Here is a 20866-nt window from a genome sequence, read left to right as displayed (position 1 = left end):
GGCCTATGAAATGGACCTTGTACAAAAAGAAATGTGGCAACCACTCAGTCAACCATCTTGCCTCAAGGCAAAAACAAATTGCTAAAAATAAAAAAGTGATAACCAATGTTTTCTAAAGCAAAGAAATAGTACTGCAAATTTTTCCATATTTAAGCAAATGTCACTTTACATGTATCAACAAATTTTCTATTTTAGTAATTTAATAAATATTTGTCCATTCCTAGCTCCTGTTTTGTTAAAGTGACAGTATTCTAAGAATCAACTGCATTACAAAGTTACCAGGTTTCTGAGTCACTTACAGCATCTTTATATCTTTTACAGCATAATTTTAGGATACTTACTGCCTTGTGGTATCAGCTAAACACTGAATTCTGCCTTTAACATATTTAACAAGGTAGCATAATTAAATTCCTAGCAACTTCAGTTCTGAGCCTAATATGTTATCTCATTGAATCTCATAAAGAAGACATCATTCCTCAAAGTAGCACAAGAAAACTGCTTAGCAGTATTTATGTAAGACTAGCTAATAAACCGTTCAGTTAAAATTCAAATCCAGGTCTGCCTGTGGCTCAGTCATGTACCCTTTCAATCTAATCATATTGCCACCCCCATAACCAAAGTTAGAGACAACTGGTAACAGTCAGTGTTGCAGATAAATGAAAGACAGGGATTAGCCAATTTTATATACAGGTATCACATGTAATAGTAAAGAACTATATCCTTTCAACAGTGACTACAGCCCAAAAAAACTGTTAATATTTGAAATATACACCATACTTTGACTATATGCCTAGCTAGATAGTACTAGATATGCCAAAGAAATTGAAGATTTTATTTCAAAAAAGTTTCTAGATGTTGATCTCTACATTCAGACTACAGGCAGAATTAATGGCAGGTACTCAATGACCTCCAAATGATATCCCATAATGATAACCTTCCTCTACTCCACTTGTTGTAAGAGTTTCCCTTCCTCACTATACCAGCACGTTGACCTTTTAAAAAAAGAAATTTTAAAGAGCCCAATGAAGTGAACTCTGTGAGGGCTGAGACTGTACATTTAGAAACAGTTTCTCACTGTTTCTAAAGTGCTTTGGCATATATTAAGCTCTTAAATACTTAATGAACGGAATGTGCTAATAAAAAATAAAATGCTCAAAAAGTGAACAGGAGAACACACAAAATGTAATATGGAGGCTTGGAGAGCTTACAACAATTATTTATAACCTAAGAGTTTTTTCTTTTTTTTCTTTTTTTGAGATGGAGTTTCACTCTGTCGCTCAGGCTGGAGCGCAGTGGCACGATCTTGCCTCACTGCATCCTCCACCTCGTGGGTTTAAGCAATTCTCTGCCTCAACCTCCCGAGTAGCTGGGATTATAGGCCCACCACCACCACACCCAGCTATTTTTTTTGTATTTTTAGTAGAGACGGGGTTTCACCATCTTGGCCAGGCTGATCTTGAACTCCTGACCTCGTGATCCACCCACCTCGGCCTCCCAAAGTGCTGGGATTACAGGCATGAGCCACCACAGCAGGCCAATTTATAACCTAAGAGATTTCTTAAATGCCTTCAGAACCACGAAAGATTCATTTATGAATAATGTATAGCTAGAACAACATTCAGGAAACTTTTTCTGTAAAGCATCAGGAATTAAATATTTTAGGTTTTGTGGGCCATAAACTCTTTGTCACAACTACGCAACTCTGCTATTGCAGTGAAAACAGCCAGATAATATGCACACTTATGAGCATGGATGGCTGTGTTCCATTAAAACGTCATTCACAGAAACTGAAATTTGAATTTCATGTAATTTTCACAGCACAAAATATTATCCTTTTGGGGTTTTTTTTTTTAAGCTATCTAAAAACAATTCTTAGGTCATAGGCCATATAAAACCAGATGGTGGGCAGTACTTTGCCAATCCCTCATTTATTTATTAAATACTTTCACAGAGAACAAAGGCAGGTGTATTTTTACATTTTAATTAAGCACATTAAGCCTAAATGTGAAGACCTGTAACAGAAAGGGTTTTTAAGTGGGTTAATATGTTACTAAGAGAAATTACAAAGTTTTTTCCCCATAAGTATCTTCAAAAACAAGAAACTGGACCAAATCACACATGAAAGCTATAACAAGACAATTTATTTGGGAAAAACATTTCAGGCCATTAAAAGCAGTATGTGCTAAACCAGAATTCAGCCACAACATTTGCATGATTTTTAAAATCTTTTTTTTTTTTTAAACTATAAAGACCTACAGGCTTGAAGGTCCCCCTTAAACTCGCAACCAGATCCTCCCAATGGTTCTTAACCAAGGGTGTTAATCAGACTAACCTGGAACATCTAAAAATACAGATGACCAATAGGTTCTCTATCAGAGGGGCTGGGGAAGGGCCCTGGCATTGTATTTTTAATTTATGTGTCACAGGTCGCTGATGCTGCTCCCCATAGCTAAGGACTATAGCTAAAGTCAAAACATATGATCCAAACTTCATGTGTGACATTAGGAAATGAACCCAAGTTAAAGAAGAAAAAACCCTGACTAAACAGAGTAACCCTAGCATAAGCTGCTTGAGAAGCATCTGTTCGTTAACACAACACATTCTTAAACTTCTGAAACCTTCTGTCCTCCACCATACATATCAAGTTTATGTTATTCTTTAAAACAGAAAGACATTTTGCTGCCTTTGACTACCTTACTCTAGTAATAAGCCTCATAATTATGAGGCTCTCTTATATTTAGGAAAAGAAGACTGCAGAAAGAGTAAGTTAGGAAGCTTCTAATATCAAAATGTGACTGCTTTTCGTTATTTCAATACAGAGCTTTAAGGAATATTCCCTAATCTTTGTTCTATTGTGAGTCCAAAAATACACCAATAAATGAGTCATAACCTCAAACTATACATGAGTGCTCCACTGGTATATAATTTTTTTGTTTTCTCAATTTACGAGATTGTGATATTAATCAAAAGGGATATTTTTGTTCCATAAGAAATCTTTCCTACAGCTCCTTTTAGTTTCAGGTCATAGCAATACCAATAGCATAAATACAATGTATAGCCTTTCATTCATGAAATATTTATGCATCAGCTATATGCCAGGATCTGTAATAGATTCTGTGTGTGCAGTAGTGATTACTGCAGAATGCAGACATGGTCCCTGCATTCTTGAGAGGGAGACAGATAACCAAATAAACAATTACAAAAAAAGCATGTAACTAATTAACAAGTGGGAGAAGGAAATGGGATTACACAGCAGAAGTGGAAGGAAGGTCCCACTTAGTGTGGTCAAAGGCTTCTTGAAGGTAACATGTAAGCTGAGACCTGAAGAAGGATGTAAAAGGGACAGCATGTAAGGAACAGAAAAGAAACATTCTAGAAATAGAATATAACAAGCAAAAACCCAAAGTCATTAAAGAACATGATCATCTTTCAAGAACCCTTGAGATCAGAGTACTTTGATTATAAAGGAAAAGGGCGAGTGCGATGAAACGTTAAAAATAGCCAGATCACGTACAGCTCTCTAGCCTTTGGTAAGAAAAGTGTTTTCTATTCTACATGACACTGAAAGTCATGAAAGGTTGTAGCAGGTGAATAATGCAATCTTACCTGAGTTTTTAAAAGCTCATGCTGACTCTAATTCAAAAAACTCGAAGGGAACAGGAAAGAAGAGAAACCTGCAAAGCAGCTATAGCAATATTCCAGCTGATAGATGGGGGTGGCACTAGGAACAAGTAGTAGTTAGACTAAAGAAATATTTAGGAGGTAAAAACAGCAGGTTCTGTTGATGTGATGAACTGCATATAGTAGATGAGAAAAATTAAGAGGAATAAAGATGACGCCTACCTATCGGGCTTGCACAATTAGATGTGCAAGATGTGCAAATCTAGTGCCATGTAAGAAAAACAGCAGTTTCTAAAACTGCACTCTCCAATACAATAGCCACTAGCCACACAGCCACATTTCAAGTGTTTAATAGGCACATGTAGCTGGTTGCTACCAAGTGAACAGCACAGACACTGAACATTTCAACTGTCCCAGGAAGTGTGGATTACTGGACAGTGCTGTGCTAGAGGTAAGAAATGTGCCAATTGCAGGAGTCCATCAAGACTAAAATTATAAAGTATCCATTTGATTGGCCAACATGTAGGTCCAGTGGTGAACTCACAGCAAGAGCAAGTTCATTGGAAATGTATTAATAATAATACATTAGAATAGTATATCACAAACTGGGATGACAGTGATAAGTGGAACCATATACAAAGGACATCTTTCAGGCAGTGAAAGGGAGAAGAAAAATGACTGGAGGGAAAAAAAAGGTTGGGTGATTCCAGAATATTCATTCAACAAAACTTTACTGAACACCTGTAAGTTCCAGATACTGTCCAGCTATCAGGGATACAAAAACAGGGCAAGGACCCTCAAAGAGGGAAAAATAAGTAGACAAACTTTCAGACTATGATTAGATATGCCAAATAAATGAAAATAATATGACCAAGTGCAACTGAGTCAACAAGGAAGATCTCAATGGACAAAATATCTGACATCAGCCATGAAGGCTTCATCAGCTTGAAAAAAAACAAAAAGACTGAAGAGTGAGAGGAGAAAAGTAACAGGTGATGAAGGATGTGAGTATACAGGAGCTTGAGCTTTTACTGAATGAAATGGTAAGCCCCCAGAAGTTTCTGAACCAAAAATTTACATGATTTATCGTTATAAAAAGGGTTACTCTGGTGACCACGTCGAAAACACATTTAAGGGTGAAAAAGGTGTAAGCAGGGACACCAGTTAGAAGGCCTTTCCAATAATATAGGCAAAAGCCATTCATAATAGCAAAGATAGAATCAACCCAAATGCCCATGAACGGTTGACTGGATAAAGAAAAATGTGGTACCTATACACCATGGAATATGATGCAGCCTGTAAAAAAGAACAAAATCATGTCCTTTGTAGCAATGTGGATGCAACTGGAGACTATTGTAAGCAAATTAACACAGGAACAGAAAATCAAATGCCACATATTCTCACTTATAAGAGTGAGCTAAACATTTGGTACACACGAACATAAAGATACAATAGACAGGGACAAAAACAGGGAGGGATGGAGGAGTAATGGTGGAAAGTTATTTATTGAGTACTATGCTCACTACCTGGGTGACTGGTTCAACCGTACCCCAAACTTCAGCATCATACAACATACCCTTGTAACAAACCTGCACATGTACACCCTGAATCTAAAATAAAAGCTGAATAATAATAATACAGGCAAAAGAGGGCATGACATGGCTTCAGTGAAAAATGATTAAGATTTCTGGATATGCAGACATGCATCACATAAGGACATTTCAGTTTACGATGAACTGCACATACAACAGTGGTCTCACAAGATTATAATGGAGCTGAAAAATTCCTATCACCTAGTGATGTTGTAGCCATCATAACATTGCAGCACAATGCTCTACTCATGGTGTTTGTGGTGACGCTGGTGTAAACGAACCCACAGTAGGTTTACTGTGCTTCAGTTGTATAAAAGTACAGTGGGCCAGACATGGTGGCTCATGCCTATAATCCTAGCACTTTGGGAGGCCAAAGTGGGAGGATTACTTGATGCCAGGAATTCAAGGCCAGCCCTGGCAACAGAGTGAGACCCTATCTCTACAAAAAAAATTTGTTTTAATTAGCCAGGCATAGTGGGGTGCCTGGTGTAGTCCCAGCTACCCGGGAGGCTGAGGTAGGAGGATCACTTGAGCCCAGGAGTCTGAGGTTACAGTGCACTATGATGGCGCCACTGTACTCCAGCCTGGGTGACAGGGTGAGATGCCATCTCGGGAAAAAAAAAAAAAAAAAAAAAGTATAGCATATACAGTTATGTCCAGTATACAAGACTTGATAATGATAATGACTGTGTTACAGGTTTATGGACTTACTATACTTTTTATCATTATTTTAGAGTGCACTCCTTCTGTTACTTCTTTAAAAAATAAAAAAGTTAACTATAAAACAGCCAGAGGTTGGTCCTTCAAGAAGTATTCCAGAAGGCACTGTTATCATGGGAGGTGGCAGTTCTATTTATGTTTACTGCCTCTGAAGACGTTCCAGAAGGACAAGATGTAGAGGTGAAATACAGTGATACTGATGATCCCGATCCTCTGTAGGTCTAGGATAATGTGTTCATGTCTGAGTTTTTTAACAAAAAAGCTAACAGGTGAAAAATAATTTTAAAAATAGAAAAAAGTTTATAAAGATATAAAGAAAATTTTTTATACAGCTGTACAATGTGTGTTTTAAGCTAAGTGTTATTACAAGAGTCAAAACGTTTAAAAAATTAAGAATTCACAAAGTAAAAAAGTGACAGTAATTTAAGGTTTATTATTGAAAAAAGTCTTTTAAAATCTTTAAAAAAATGTAGTGTAGCCCAAGTGTACAGTGTTTATAAAGTCTACAGTAGTGTACAGTAATGTCCTGGGTCTTTCACATTCCCTCACTCGTCACTCGCTGACTCACCCAGACCAATGTCTAGTCCTGCAAGCTCCATTCATCATAAATGCCTTATACAGGTGTACCATTTTTTATTTTTGATATCATATTTTTACCGTACTTTTTTCTATGTTTCAATATGTTTAGGTAAAAATACTTACCTTTATGTTACAATTCCCTAAAGTATTCATTACAGTAATTGGCCACACCATATGCCTAGATGTGCGTAGGCTATACCATCTAGGTTTGTCTATGTATACTCTGATGTTCGCACAACCATGATTATCTCCTAATGACGCATTTCTCAGAATGTATCCCCATCATAAAATGACATATGACTTTATTTTGAAGGGAGAACAGACAAGGTATGCAGAGAGAATTTAGATATGGGGTATGAGAGAAAGATGAGTCAACAACTGCAAGGTTTTAAGCTAGGTAACTGGAAAGACAGAATTGCATTTCGGAAAAGACTGCAGCTTTGGGGAAAACTGGGAGGTCAGTTTTAGATATATTAAGTTTGAGAAGCTTCCTAGACATCCAAAATGCTGACCAAAAAGTAGCTGGATATCAGTTTAAGGATATCAATTTGTAAATCATTAGCAACAGATGTAAATACCATCTGTATAAAGCTATGAGACTGGAGTAAATACGCACAACAAAAAAGGAGAGATTCAAGGACTAAACCTTCAGCCACTCCAACAGAGATCAGAAAGATAACAGAAAAAACAAAGAAGGAAATGCCAGTGAAGTAAGAGGTTTGAAAACCTGCTAACAGACATGGTGGCCTAGAAACCAATCAAAAGGCATTTCAAGCAATTGTAGCAATGGTGCCAAATACTAACAGATTAAGTGAGATGACAACTACAAATTTATAACGTGGTGGTCACTGGTAGGGGTTCAAAAGAAAAAGGGGAGTGCATAAAGCAATTTTTCAAGGTTATTTTGCTGGAAAGAGAAACAGAGACTGAGGTGAAGAGTGAAAGGAGAGATGGAGAGAAAAAAAAATTTTTTTATAATGGGATAATAGCATGTTTGCTCATGGAAAGAGCCAGTAGGGTAGGAAAAACCATTGCTACAAGAAACGAGAGATGCCACAGTAATGTTCTTGAGAGCAAGAGGGGATGGAATCTGGTGTGCAAATGAACTGGGTGGCCTTATATTGGAAGGCTACAGTTCTTCCAGTGACAGAGGAGAAGATAAAGGACATGGTCATAGATACAAGAGACCACTGGGCATGAAGCCAGGGAGGGACAAGACTGTTGAACGTGTATACAAGAAAGTGATTATAATTCAGTATGAAACTTCAGCTGTATAGAAGTGAGGGTGAGGAACAGGGAAAAGCTTGGATAAACTGTAGGTCCCAATGGGACTGATGGGCTCTTGGAGTTGACATATTTACTAGAGGAATTAGAAAGTGGGATGCCTGAAATGAGATTGGGGGAAGGGAGCACAGTTACTGATAAAAGACAGAGTAGTCTAGAATATGACAATGGGAATGTGTAGTTGAGTTAGGATAGAAAGTAAGATTACTGGAGGAGAAGAAATCAAGGAACTAAGAGACCAGGATATTGGAAGCATCTTCTATATCAAAGTTTGTACCAGACTGTAAATCAACATACTGCTTCCTTCATCAAAATCTTGCTACAAAAAAAAAGTAAGCTAAACTAAACAGTAAACTTAGTGACACAGGTGACTTACATTCTGGCATAACTCCTTATCTTAATTCAATACAGGTAACAAACAGTTACCAGACCACATCTTTACCAGTATTGCTCTACATGGATAGTGATGTCATCAAGAATTATGACAGAAATAAGAGAGAGTGACAATGAGCCAAGAGCTAATAAAGTGATCAAGGAAGGATGTGAATGACCCAGCAAGGTCTGCAGGTGCTTGAAATAAAGACGGGCAATGGGTGGTATAATTTGATCACATGAAAGTCAAAGCTTGAAGTTTTGGAAAAGAAAGGTCAAGAAGTGACAATGAGGAAAAAAAGCAGACATTTAGTCCACACATCTCTTAGTTCAGTGTTACAAGGTGTGCAAGAAGGGAAAAATTCACCACTTGAGAGAGTTGTAAGGGAAGTAGCATTCTTGGGGAGAAGGCTAGGTTACAGCTGAAATAAGAAACGAACATTCACAACAGATTAAGAATATAAAGGATTTTCTAACGACTGAATTCCAGAAGTAACAAGGAATGGATTTCAGATGATGAAAGGTGGGAGATGGGGACCAAAAAAAGCAACAGGATTAGAGTCTGGGGGATAAGAGTTAACAGAGAAGGGCCAGTGTAACTAAAGTAACAAGTCCTTGAAAAGGCATGCCTCAGGATTGGCCTCTGACCAGAATGCAGTACTACTTCCTTCATTGTAAAGACAGACCATTGATGAAGTTTGATGGTAACAAGGTGAAGGGGTTCCTATTTAGTTCCTGATGGGGAAGACAGGGGAAGCTGAGGAGAAAAGGGAAGGTATTAAACGGCCCTTCTGTCTTAGATCTTTTCAGACAAATGTAATAGAATCTGCAGCATAATGGCAATAAGGAAAAACCTGAGGCCCTTTAGCATATAGTGAGGGCGCTCTTCAAGCATGAGAAATAAGTATTCTTCTAAAAAATCAAATTTTAATATCTCCCAGCATCCACTTATCAGTAATACCATTTTAACCATATTTACTCTGCCTCAAGGGTGACCCTTGATCTTCAGGCATTCCTAGATATCTCATCTCTAAACTTTCTAGCCTCTTATTTCTTATTCTATGGGGAACAGAATGGTTGGCACTCTGAATCAGGACCCAGGAAAAATGACAGCACAAGTAAAGCAGGAAACAGTGATCAATGCAGGACAACTACAATATACAAAGTAACAAAATACTTGGGCTTGAAAACTAAACAATAAAATTCCGCAAAATGCCAGAAAAGTGATACACTAAATTTATAATCTATTTAAAGAGCGCTATGTCAGCGTATTATGTTTCCTAAAGAGAATTTAGTTTGTAACTTTTGTATCTAAACGAACTATAAAGTATAAGCGAAGTTTGAGGACATTCAACAGCTCAGAAAGGAATTTAAGGGTCTACCTCAGCACTTTCCTACACAGGTGAATTGAACTCCACTTGGAAGCCTCCAAAGTTACTTGGATTGAAAAATATTTCCAAGAATCCCTTGTTCCTCCCTTATACATGTGGCATTCATCTAGTATATGCCAAACTTCAAAGACACTCACTCCCTACACCCTTACCCCAAAACCACTTAAGTATACTTAAAAAAAGAAAGAGAGAGTACAGTAAGTAATCCCTATTACAGCTGTTTCGTTTACTTCACAGTAAAGGAAAATTGGGAGCAGTTTGCAGCAACTATCCCTCAGTGTAGCAAATTACTATCACCACTTAAGATCATCTTCAAATTGCACTCCCAAGACATTTTGCAGTAATTTTAACTTCTTACACATTTTTATATGGACGTCCAATAAGGTATGCTATATATATGTACATATATATATATATTGCTACTATTACAAAACCCTGTAAGAGAGGTTTATCAAACTAAACCAAACCCTTCAGATTTTTTGTACATCTTTGGCTTCCAACTCAGCTACCAGCATTTAAGATTTACTAATCATAAGGTTTATATGCCATGTAGACTAACTTGAAATTAACTTAAAGTAGGTTAAAAATACCCCCCAAGTTTTAAACGGTTTAACATATCTGTTACAGGTCAGTTAAAAAGAACTACTCCAGCAATATGTGAATTACTAAAACAGAGGTAAAACCGTGGGGATATAAATGAAATAATTAAAAGATGGAAATAAGAAGATGGAAATAAATAGGGGAGAAAATGGAAGCCTTATGAAGCAGTTTCACCCCAGCATCATTCAGATGTTCACACTCTTCAAACCATCATAGGGTGGGGGAGGGGGGGAAGCCTTATGAACAAGTTCAAAAGATACCAGAGGTAGGAAACTTCTGGGATATTACAAAAGAAACTTTATAGTGGTTCTACGAAGAGTCTCATGGAGATTGTGGGATAGACCAGGGGGTGAGACGCCTCTAGGATTAATGTTTCATAAAAGGTCCACTGATCTGCTTGTATTTTACACCATCATATCATAATAAAAATAACTGCAGACTATAGCATTACTTTCAGATGATACTTTCTAAACCAGCGCCGGCCTATGATTTACATTTTCAGTCCAGTCACTTAAACACGGAGTTTGAAGACTAAACACCCCACTTTTCTTTCTTGAGACAGAGTCTCGATCTGTTGGCCCGGCTGGAGTGCAGTGGTGTGATCTCAGCTCACTGCAACCTCTGCTTCCCGGGTTCAAGCAATTCTCATGCTTCAGTCTTCCAAGTAGCTGGGATCACAGGCACCTGCCACCATGCCCTGCTAATTTTTGTGTTTTCAGTAGAGACAGGGTTTCACCACATCGGCCAGGCTGATCTTGGGCTTCTGACCTCAGGTGATCCACCCTCCCCAGCCAACCAAACTGCTGCGATTACAGGCGTGAGTCACCGCGCCCGGCTACTCCACTTCTCAAATTCTGGAAATACCTTGTTAGCAGCAAAAGATTTAACCAAAATCGATTTAACTGCCTACATAAACCGACCAAAAAGCCATAAGCCATTAATTGAAGTAAAACATATTCAATTAATTTTTAATTACCTAAACTGTTTTTTAAGTTTTGGATGTAGTCTAACAGTAATAATTTAGCTTAGAAATGCAAACTTCTGGTAAAAAGGACATGATTTAAAGACCAGTAAAATTTAGGGCTGATGTGAGTTGTATACACAGAATTTGTCCAGCATTTTAAGTGCCTTCACGTTAAGTTTTGAGACCTCTTAAAAATACACTTAAAGAACTCTATTTAAGATGGCCAAGTAATGAGAAAGTTACTTCTCCCCCTTATCCTTGAACCTGGCTATCTTAATTCCTAACTTTAAAAATGTTGGTTTCCCAGTTTTCACAATAAGTCAATAATATGAATCCTGCTTTTTAAGTTCCTAATCTATAATCAATTCACACAAGGCATTTCCCAAGTGCCCAAATAAATACAAACCTAATAATTGAACAATGTTATCTGCTCAATTATGTACATTCACAGAACCAGTTATTTCACAGAATCATCATCATGAAAACATTGTACTTCAAATGGGACTACCGCAGAGGGACAAACTGGCAGTATTCAGCAAATAAGTGTATTTAATTTGTGCTGAATACAGCATCTTAAAATATGAATTTTGTTCACCGACACTTGAATATCAAGAGATGTACATTTATCTGGATTTCCCACTTAGGGGAAAGAAATCAGATGATCTGCCAACATAAACTATATTCCCACACAATGGCTGGAGATGCATATTATGACTGGCTACTTCATGTGCACTTCAATTTGTAATAGTCCACATGGTCCCATTTACCCAATACCTAAACTGGCCCTGGAGACATTTGAGTAGCCATTCCCACTATAATGTAGTAAGACCAATCCTATATAAGGCTTGTGAAAATGATCTTATTCTTTTTTTTTTTTTTTTTTTTTTTTTTTTGAGGCGGAGTCTCGCTCTGTCGCCCGGACTGGAGTGCAGTGGCCAGATCTCAGCTCACTGCAAGCTCCACCTCCCGGGTTTACGCCATTCTCCTGCCTCAGCCTCCCACGATCTTATTCTTAGTAACATATCTTGAACATCAAATTGTAGTATGCTACATTAATGAAGGCAAGTAACCCATTTCAGGAGAAAACTTAAGTCCCCAGTAGCCATTTTTTTCAGTAAGTTGTATGTACATAATTTTTCAAAGAACTTTGAAGCCTACTCTCATTTTCTCAGAAAACTCTTGAAAAATCAGAAGAGAAGCTTATAGACAGTAAATGCTGGAAATACTAAGCACCAACTTGGAAATCACTAATTTACAAGTATTGTCCCTGATGGAGGAATATTTAATCCACCCTGAAATAATCATTCATATAAAACACTTCAAGCATTCTTACCTTAAAAAAAAAAAACCCTAAATATAGCAATAATACATTTCTTAAGTAGTAAAAAAAAAAAAAAAATCATATACCAGTTTCCACAAAATGACACTGAATTCCATAGGCAAAGTAAAGCAATCATTGATAACTGTCATTTTCCCTCCCTATGCTAACATTTTCATTCTAGCAACATATTCTGAAAAAAAAAATTTTTTTAATCTAAACACTGAAATATTTCCATATGCTGACCGTTTAACTTCCAAAAGCTAATTTAGAATAAGCTTCATTCATGTTGCTAATTAGATTGATCTGAAACATGGATTTTCAGAAAATAATATTACTAACAGAAAAACCATGAACTTTAACATAGGAGACTAGAGAAAGCTCTTTAAGAAAAAATTAAAAGGGAAAAACATTTACAATTCAACATGGCCCACCACTACGTATAAATGAGACCAACCCTATGGTAACTAAGGGCATTTTATTTTAGGTCACATACACTGGCTCAATTGCCTTCATTTCTATTTCCTAATATAATCAAGTAGAGCACTTACGTTTTACTCTGTGACTGATTTTAGACAAACTGACAATTCACATCTTCATTATTTTTTTCTGAGAATTTCAGTTGCTGTAATTCATCAATACAGCTAAACATTATGATCTTTTACTTCCTAAAGTACTATAATGAGATTCTGGTTTATCATTACGATATATTTAAGCAGAACTGCCTATTCAAAGTGACCTTAAAAAACCTCCCAACTTTTTTACTGCAAATATTGGCTGAGAAGACATTTTCTCAAGCCTGTATTTTAATTAGCAGTAATATGATTTCAGAAATCAAAGGTTTCTTAGGTGATTCTCCCTCATCAGAACTATTCATAAATATATTCCACATAAACTTGTTTGGAATTTAAAAAAAAAAATCACAAGCATTACACTATATCCACTGGAGGGCACTCAACATGACCCAAGCATGCAATGAAAACATGCTCCAACACTACTCACAAAGTTGAGGGAAACTTTGAGACTGGGGAATGTCTCTTAACAGAAGAGATGCCCCTAAGTTAAAAAAAAAAAAAAAAAAAAAGTGGCTAAACCCTAAAAATGGGTTCCTAATGTGATTGACTTTATCTTTCAAGAGCTTCTTTTTCCTTAGGGAGAAAGCAAATTATATGCATACCTCAAGGACAGCAGGGTTCAGGCCTCAACAGATGAGCCTAGGTTTCAAACTGAGTCAAGCTCAGTCTTGCATGAAACACAAAAGCAGCATTCTTAAGTAAACAGAGGAAATAAAGAACTTTCCCCGAGTTTAAGTGATGAAAAACTATAGAAGTTAACTCCTACTCATTTCAATCAACACAAATCATATTGTTTTCCTTTTGTGAAACCTGAGAAGTATGTATTTATTTTAACCGATTGGCCCACTTACCTATCACAATCACAATTGCAATATTACATAGTCTGTTAAAGAAGGACAACTGAATCTGCAAATCAGTATCTTCTCAATGAGGGTACAAGGAGGCAATGGCTACATACGATGGACAAACCAGAAGCAGCTCCTGGGCTATGTTTACTATTTACTTTTACGGTATAAAAATGTTCCCAGTCAAGCAGTTTCAACAATAGATACCACAGTTTCAATAAAAAAGAGGGCTACAAGAAAACTAAGTTAACACAGTATTTTCAAAAACAATGTCACAAATCAACATGACACACTACAAAAGAGTTGCAAATACCTTTTGTTAGAAGTTTGTCCAGTTCTAAAAGCCTTCATCCTTTGTGCCATGGGTTGGCAGTCAAGCATGCTTCCGACTAAGCTCAAAGTACAAACTTAAAACTTACCACCTACTCATCTACAATTATTGATTATCAGCAGCTAGGAAACCACAAGAGAAATAAAAATAATCTTGTAACAGGACAGATGTATTATTTCATTTCAATAACACTGAAGTTTCATTTGGCTAAATATACTTACATAGTCTATTGCAAGAGACTTAATTTCACTGCTACTTATAACTACAAAAAAATTACATCAAACTTTTAATTCTCTACATCCCTAGTTTCAAAAATACTTAGCATGCGCCTCTCCCCACCTCATCCTATAACAAAAAAGAGTATCTGCAAGAGTTTTGCCAACACATTTCAAAATACCCTTGAAGAAACTTGCCTCCTCGTTTCCTATCTTGGTGGTGGTGGTATGAAAACAAGCATACAGACCTTCACTTATGCCAATTTTTATTCCAGTCATCAACGGGAACAGTAAGCTCAGTCTGATAAATTTTAACACTGGAAATACACTTTTCTATATCATGCTAGTAAAGGAAATAATCAGGTAACAGTTTTAAAAAACCCTCTTCAATACTCTGAAACCTGAACACTGTTAAATGCTTCATTTTTTTATTAGCCACCTTTTTTTTTTTTTTTAAGTCGGTTTTTCCCGAAAACTTTTAAATGACTGTTCTGGTCTGTGGGAGACTCAGGACTCCACAGGACTCTAAAGTTACATGCTATACTAAGCTTTCTAGCACAGGTTTTTACTTTTCCCCACCCCCAGGACCTCAAACTTGAATAGTCTCAGCATTCCTTTAATCCTACAGAATAGACTTCTGAAAGTTTTTCAAGTAACTGTTGCAATAATCTCAGGGCCTTGTCCTTGTACATGGCCTTCAGAACAAAGGTTAGGTCAAAGTAATGAATATTGGGCGCAAATTAGCCACATTTTGTCTGGTGTGAAAGTACATCCTCAAACCCTGAAGGGTACTTTTTTTAATCAGAAATTTTCAAAGATCTAAATATAAAAGTAAAATAAATGTCGCACAGCCTTAGTTCAAACGAAAAGCCTCCAAAGTAGAAATGTATGTTAATAATTTAAGCAGGGAATAAACCAGCGGTACAACATAAATAACACTTGAGGCTATATTTAATATTTCTTAGGATGAATACAAGTCAATACGAAGACATCTGAAGGTACTGAATGTTCGTTCACCAAGTGACAAATACTGAAATGGCTACCTAAATTCCAGACAAACTACAACTTAGCGATCTGAAAAACATTAGCCTAGACTTTATGAAAGGAAATGCTGCCGTCTCTTTAAGTTGATGTCTAGCCTAAGCCACCATTATTCAAGATACAAAGCTCCCATTTCACTAAAACCACTCCTCGATTTCCTTTTGCCGACCTCTGCATACCAGCAGCCTAGTCTCTCTTCATTCACCACTCACAAACTCGGGGGGTGGGGGGCCGGGGACGGGGGAAGACCACAGATGTCTGGAAGATACAAAGTATGAGACAATGCTCCCTCCAAAAGCGAAGAGAACGTAAGGCAACAACTACACCCAACTGCCAAAGCTTTCAAGCTTGGCAGATTCAGAAGCGGGCTATAGGAACTTAACTTCGAAAAGTCTCGGTTCAAAGTCCTCTCTTCAGACAAAACACTCAAAGAAGTTGCAGTGCTTGAATTCCATTTGGCCAGTTTTGGAGCGAAGGGAAAATTCACTCCGCTGAAAAAACAACATCCTCTAAAACCCAATTTTAGCTGCCATCAAACTATTTGAATAAATTTAAGTTATTTCTACGAACAAAATTCTCGAAGCGTTCTGAGTCAGAGGCTGAATCCTGCAGTTCACTTGGTAAAAAACAGTAAGCCATCACCTTCGCCTTCCTCCACCCTCTTATTTCACCAGGGTCTCATGCCCACTACCATAAATCCGTAAGACCCTCAGTACATTATCCACTGCTTTTACTCACCTGCACAGTACACTAAAATATAGGTGCAAGACATGGATTTTTCATGTGCACACCCTACTGACGCATCGCACCGGCTGCACTGAGTTTAGTTACTCTAACGTTTAAAGTTGCTTCGATTCAAACTCACATAGCCAGGGTATTAAAAAAACAACAACACTTCTATTCTTAAGAACGAAAGAAGAAATCTTAAGAGAAAGTCCACTGGTCCGATCCCCAGGACTGATGGGACCTAGGGTGGTGTCCCTGCCTCAGCGCCCGAACCCCAACTCGCCGCAGGAGCCGAGAAGGCGGAGCCCCCCGTCCCCACCCCGCCCCCCACCCCGGCCCCAGCGCATCCCAAGGCACAGGGTCCCTCCCCCAAACTCGGCCAAGGCCAGAGCCCGGGACGGAAACCACAGACCCCCACCCCCACCCCCACCCCCACCCCGCCGGCCATCCGGGCTCCCGGACGCGACCCCGCGGCACCCCCTCCCCGCAAGCGATGCCCCCGGGGCCCCCGAGAGGCAGCACGACCGGAACCCGGGCCCGGCCGCCGCCCTCCGCGCCCCGGGCGCGGCCCGCCCCCACCGTCCCCTACCTGAGCCCCCCACTCCCAACCCCAGGCCTCCTGGCTGCGCCCAGCCCGGCTCACAGCCCGCCGCCAGGACCGCGCGCCTGCGACGAAGTTTGGCTCCAAGAGGAAGCTGGAGCAGCCCCGGAAGGATAAGGAAAGGAGCGCCCAAGCACCTCAGGGGAACAGGCTCCTCCCGTCGCGGGAGTCCGACCGTCCTCGACCTGCGGTGGCGGCTCGACGAGGACCGAAGCTGCTCCTCGGACCTTCCTCCGTCTCCGCCTCCCCTCGCTCTCCGCTCCCGGGGCCGGGCCAACACGGCTGCCACAGACCAAGAGGCTTAAAATGGCGCCGCACAAGGAGCTCTTATAAGTCGCGCAAAAGCTGCTGTATCCTGCCGCCGCCGGCGCAGCGCGAAGCGCGGAGCGTTCCGCCGCGCGAGGACAAGGGGCGGGGCGCGAGAGGGCGGTGGAAAGTAGTCCCCGCGCCGCCCAGCAGTCAGCCGCCGTCTGAGCGCCCCGGGCCGGGGTGGGGTGCCTGGGCACGCCACGGACGCTCCCCCGGGTGACGGCTGGCGGTTGCCCGCCGCGCGGGACCTGAGGGCAACCCTTGAGGGCGCCGTGGTCTGCATCGGGGAGGCCGGGCCCCCGCGGCCTGGGTTGGGGAACGTGGCCCCGGTATCCTCCCCTGTCCCAAGCCCGACACGCCCGCCCCCCGCGTTTCCCGAACCCGGAGAACAGCCGCAGGACTCGGCGCGGCTGTCTCGCGGCCTGCGGAAGTTGGCACCTCGGCCCTGGTCTTGGGGGACCGCGCGGGGTGGACGGGACAGGTCCTGGGAGGGCGGAAGTTCGGGGCCAGGGCGGCGGCAGGAGCTCGGGGTCAGCGCCCGCCCGGCTTGGGGCGCTCCCGGGTGCCGCCGCTGACCGGTCGCCGGTCTGCGGGCTCTCCGTCCGGGCGCGGGTTAGGGGGCTTCGCCAACCTTGCGGTCTGTGCGGCACACTCGCTGCTGGACCTGGGTCGCAGTCCAGTCTCACAGCACCCCCAAAGCCCCTCCACTGTCCGGATGGTGGATCCCACCTCTCAGCAGATTGTTCAGCTTGAATTTCAACCTGAATCACCGGGCCGAGCTGCCTTCTATCCCCACTCACGAAGGCTGTAAACTTCGTAGAATGGGCGCCAAGCCCGCAATTCAACAAGTCCTTATGAGTACCTACTGTGAACAAATAACTAATGGAAATGGATTAGCTCCAGAGTGCTGTCAATTAGGTTAATTCTTATAGATTCCATTTTTATCTGGTTCCACTTGTCACTAGGTATCAATAGATTTATTTGTGGGGATTTTTCTTTGGAGAAAAAGATTTTTACGGTATTACTTATTTGAGAAATCCAAGTATGTTTATAGAGAAAGCTATCGATTAGGCAGCCTCTAATTTTTTAAACTAATTTTCTATTTAAAAACGTTTTGTAATTCATTTCAATAGACTGAAAAATGTTTCCCATTGTAATCCAGCAAAATTGACACTTGTCAAAGCTGCAACAATTATGATCGATTCACTTTCGCTAGCCTATTGTTTGTGCTTATTTTTCCTCCAAAACATTGGAGAGAGTACAAAAAGCAACAGTGAAAGTTACATCTATGCTTTTATCCCAGGGCTACAATTAATACAAGCAAACAATAGGTCTTAATACATAGATGCAGGCAGAAAACCCATTTATTCATTCACTCATGGAGGTGGGATGTGTAGTTTAAGCATAGCTCATGTTTCAGGGCCAGCATATTCTTTAAATAACTTATTTTTGTCTTAAAGATATTTTACTATGTAAGTGGTAATGCCAACTGCCGTCTGTCACCATAGCACATGTGGGCCACTGCAGTGGAAAAAGTCTACACACTAAGATGATGTTCAATGAGATCCATTGTCTAGAAAGACCTTCTCATTTGTATCTTTCCTACTAATTCTGTAGAATTAAGTATAGCTATTGGTTGTGGTCACAATTTAAAAAAAATGAACCGAAAAAGGCATTTCATCAAAGCCATGTTTCTAATACAAACTCAAAAGTATAAATGGCGTTTTCAGGTACTGATTCCTAATTTTAATTGTCATTTGCAGAATTAAGGAATATGCAGTTGATTAAAGTCATATATTAAAAATCAGACGACAAATTAACCACTTTTACAGGACCTTTTTTTTCTTTTTTTTGTAAAACGTTTGCTTTTTCTATGTGCTTTTTGTTGTTGAATAAGGCACTCTTGAAATTGGTTAAGAAATATCTGCACCATTAGAAGATCTAAAGGATAAAAACAATTCTGTATTTGTATTTCTCTTTTCCATTATCAAAATAATGGAATCATTTTTCTATAATTTAAATACTTTAAATTTAGAATTATGATTTTTAATCCCAATTGGCACCGTAAACAAATACATATTATTAAAGAAAATGTAGAATTTGCAACAGTGCAGCTTGCTGTTTTTCCCATCATATTAAGTGTACTGAAGAATTACTGGTTGACTAGCATTAAAGCAAGTTAAATTTAACATTGCTTCTAATTTTTATTTGCATGTTTCATAAAGCAGAAATTGTTCTAGTTGTCTCACCAAAAATATGAGATGAATAACTTCTATGGAATGAAGACAAACACTATCATTAAATCAAAGAAAAATACATTATCAAAATACCTGAGTTTGGTAAAATAAGTAATTTTGTAAAATAATTTTTTTTAAATTGACTTTGGACAATACATTTCATAAAAACAGTTGGTTATCTGTTTTATGCCTTTTCCTTCTAGAGCCTGTCACCCTGGGTTTGACATATATTAATTTTATAAAATGGCGATAGACAAGTTGTTCTAATTTTTAGTCTGTGTTCTTAGAAATCAAAACTGTCTCCAGCTAGATTAAAAGAGAAGATATTTCTTTTCACGCTATCAGGCCACTGGCATATAAAGCAGTGGTAGACCGAACCTGAATGTAAGGCGTCCCTTCCCTAAAACAGAGGCTTTTGATTACCTTTAAGAGAAAAAAAAAAAAAGCCCAGATTATTTCATACTTCAGACAGAAATATGAATCACAGAAATATGCCAGCATTGTAAAGAAGGTTCGTTCACTTTTTGGATAATTAACTCTATCAAATCCATTAATTAAACAGTTATTGAGCACCTAAGACAATGAGCTTCCCTTAGAGAGAGGGAAATGGATGACTGGCTCCATGTGATTAAGGCTCTTAAATTAATGTAAAATTGTATCTGTTAACCCTATTTAAAAAGAAGCAAAAACGGTAGAAAACAAGCTGCGAAACTAGGGTGTGGTCTCCCTTGGACTCTACATCCGAATCCCCTCGGAAGGCTCCCCTCCCAGCAGAAAGGTAAGAATAATATTCCATGCGTTTAAAAACAATCCCAACTCTCCAAGAAGGCCTGTTAAAAATATTTCTTTGGACAATGTAAAAACACTGGACAAAAATCAGGATCAGCTTTTCATTTAGCAGTTCATCAAGTGGGCTATTTATGGATTGGGACTTTTGATTTGTAATACATCATCTCGGGGTTCAGTGTTATCTTTTGATTTCTTTCCAGCTGAACAGGCTAAGTAGTTGTAAATACCTCTTGTCAGGCTACATGGTTGGCTATTTTCGCACACAGAAGTAATCTAGGAACCCACTGGGCAAGTTCGGCGGAAAGCCACTGTGGAAAGCTTGCAGCTGATGTATACTGCAGAGCGAGGGAGGGGCGGTGAAGGTGGTGGGAGGCAATGGCCATGGTGGTTGCTATGGCCTGGTCACTTCAGTTATGTCAGGAACACCCTACATGCTTGAAGTTATGTGTTCTCGAGGCCTTCATTGGTTTGCCATACTAAGGAAGTACATTTTAATGGCTACCATACAAAGTATGAAGGAGAAGCAATGGAGTCATCATCCATGATATTCAAAGAACATAAAGGTATATATGTCTCTCAATGTTTCTAAGAATTCACACAAGTACCGCTGCATTTCTAAGAAATCATGCTTTGGAGACACACACCCGCAACACACGCACGTGCACACACACACACACCCCACTATTAAAAATTTCAAAATGGTTGCAGATATTTCATTCACAAGAAGGTTAAAGGCGTTTCCCATCGCAAGAAGGA

General features: G+C 39.5%; 1 protein-coding gene across 3 annotated transcripts in view; it reads right to left on the bottom strand.

The window, feature by feature from the left end:
• The window catches only part of CTNNB1 (catenin beta 1), a 41733-nt gene extending 24637 nt beyond the window's left edge, over positions 1 to 17096 (bottom strand). For 2 of the 3 annotated variants that reach the window (XM_033212159.1, XM_033212161.1), the window contains exon 1: positions 16913 to 17096. The gene's annotated coding sequence lies outside the window, so the exon portion shown is untranslated. Of the gene's footprint in view, positions 1 to 16186; positions 16450 to 16912 lie in introns of those variants that run through there. The other variant, XM_033212160.1, reaches the window with a different exon arrangement.
• Between the last annotated feature and the right edge of the window lie 3770 nt (positions 17097 to 20866).

The sequence above is a fragment of the Trachypithecus francoisi genome, unplaced genomic scaffold (genome assembly GCF_009764315.1).
Source record: "Trachypithecus francoisi isolate TF-2019V2 unplaced genomic scaffold, Tfra_2.0 Lachesis_group0, whole genome shotgun sequence".
Classification (NCBI taxonomy): Eukaryota; Metazoa; Chordata; class Mammalia; order Primates; family Cercopithecidae; genus Trachypithecus; species Trachypithecus francoisi.
The sequence above is the reverse complement of the archived record's forward strand: the minus strand, read 5'-3'. Positions and strand labels throughout refer to the sequence as shown.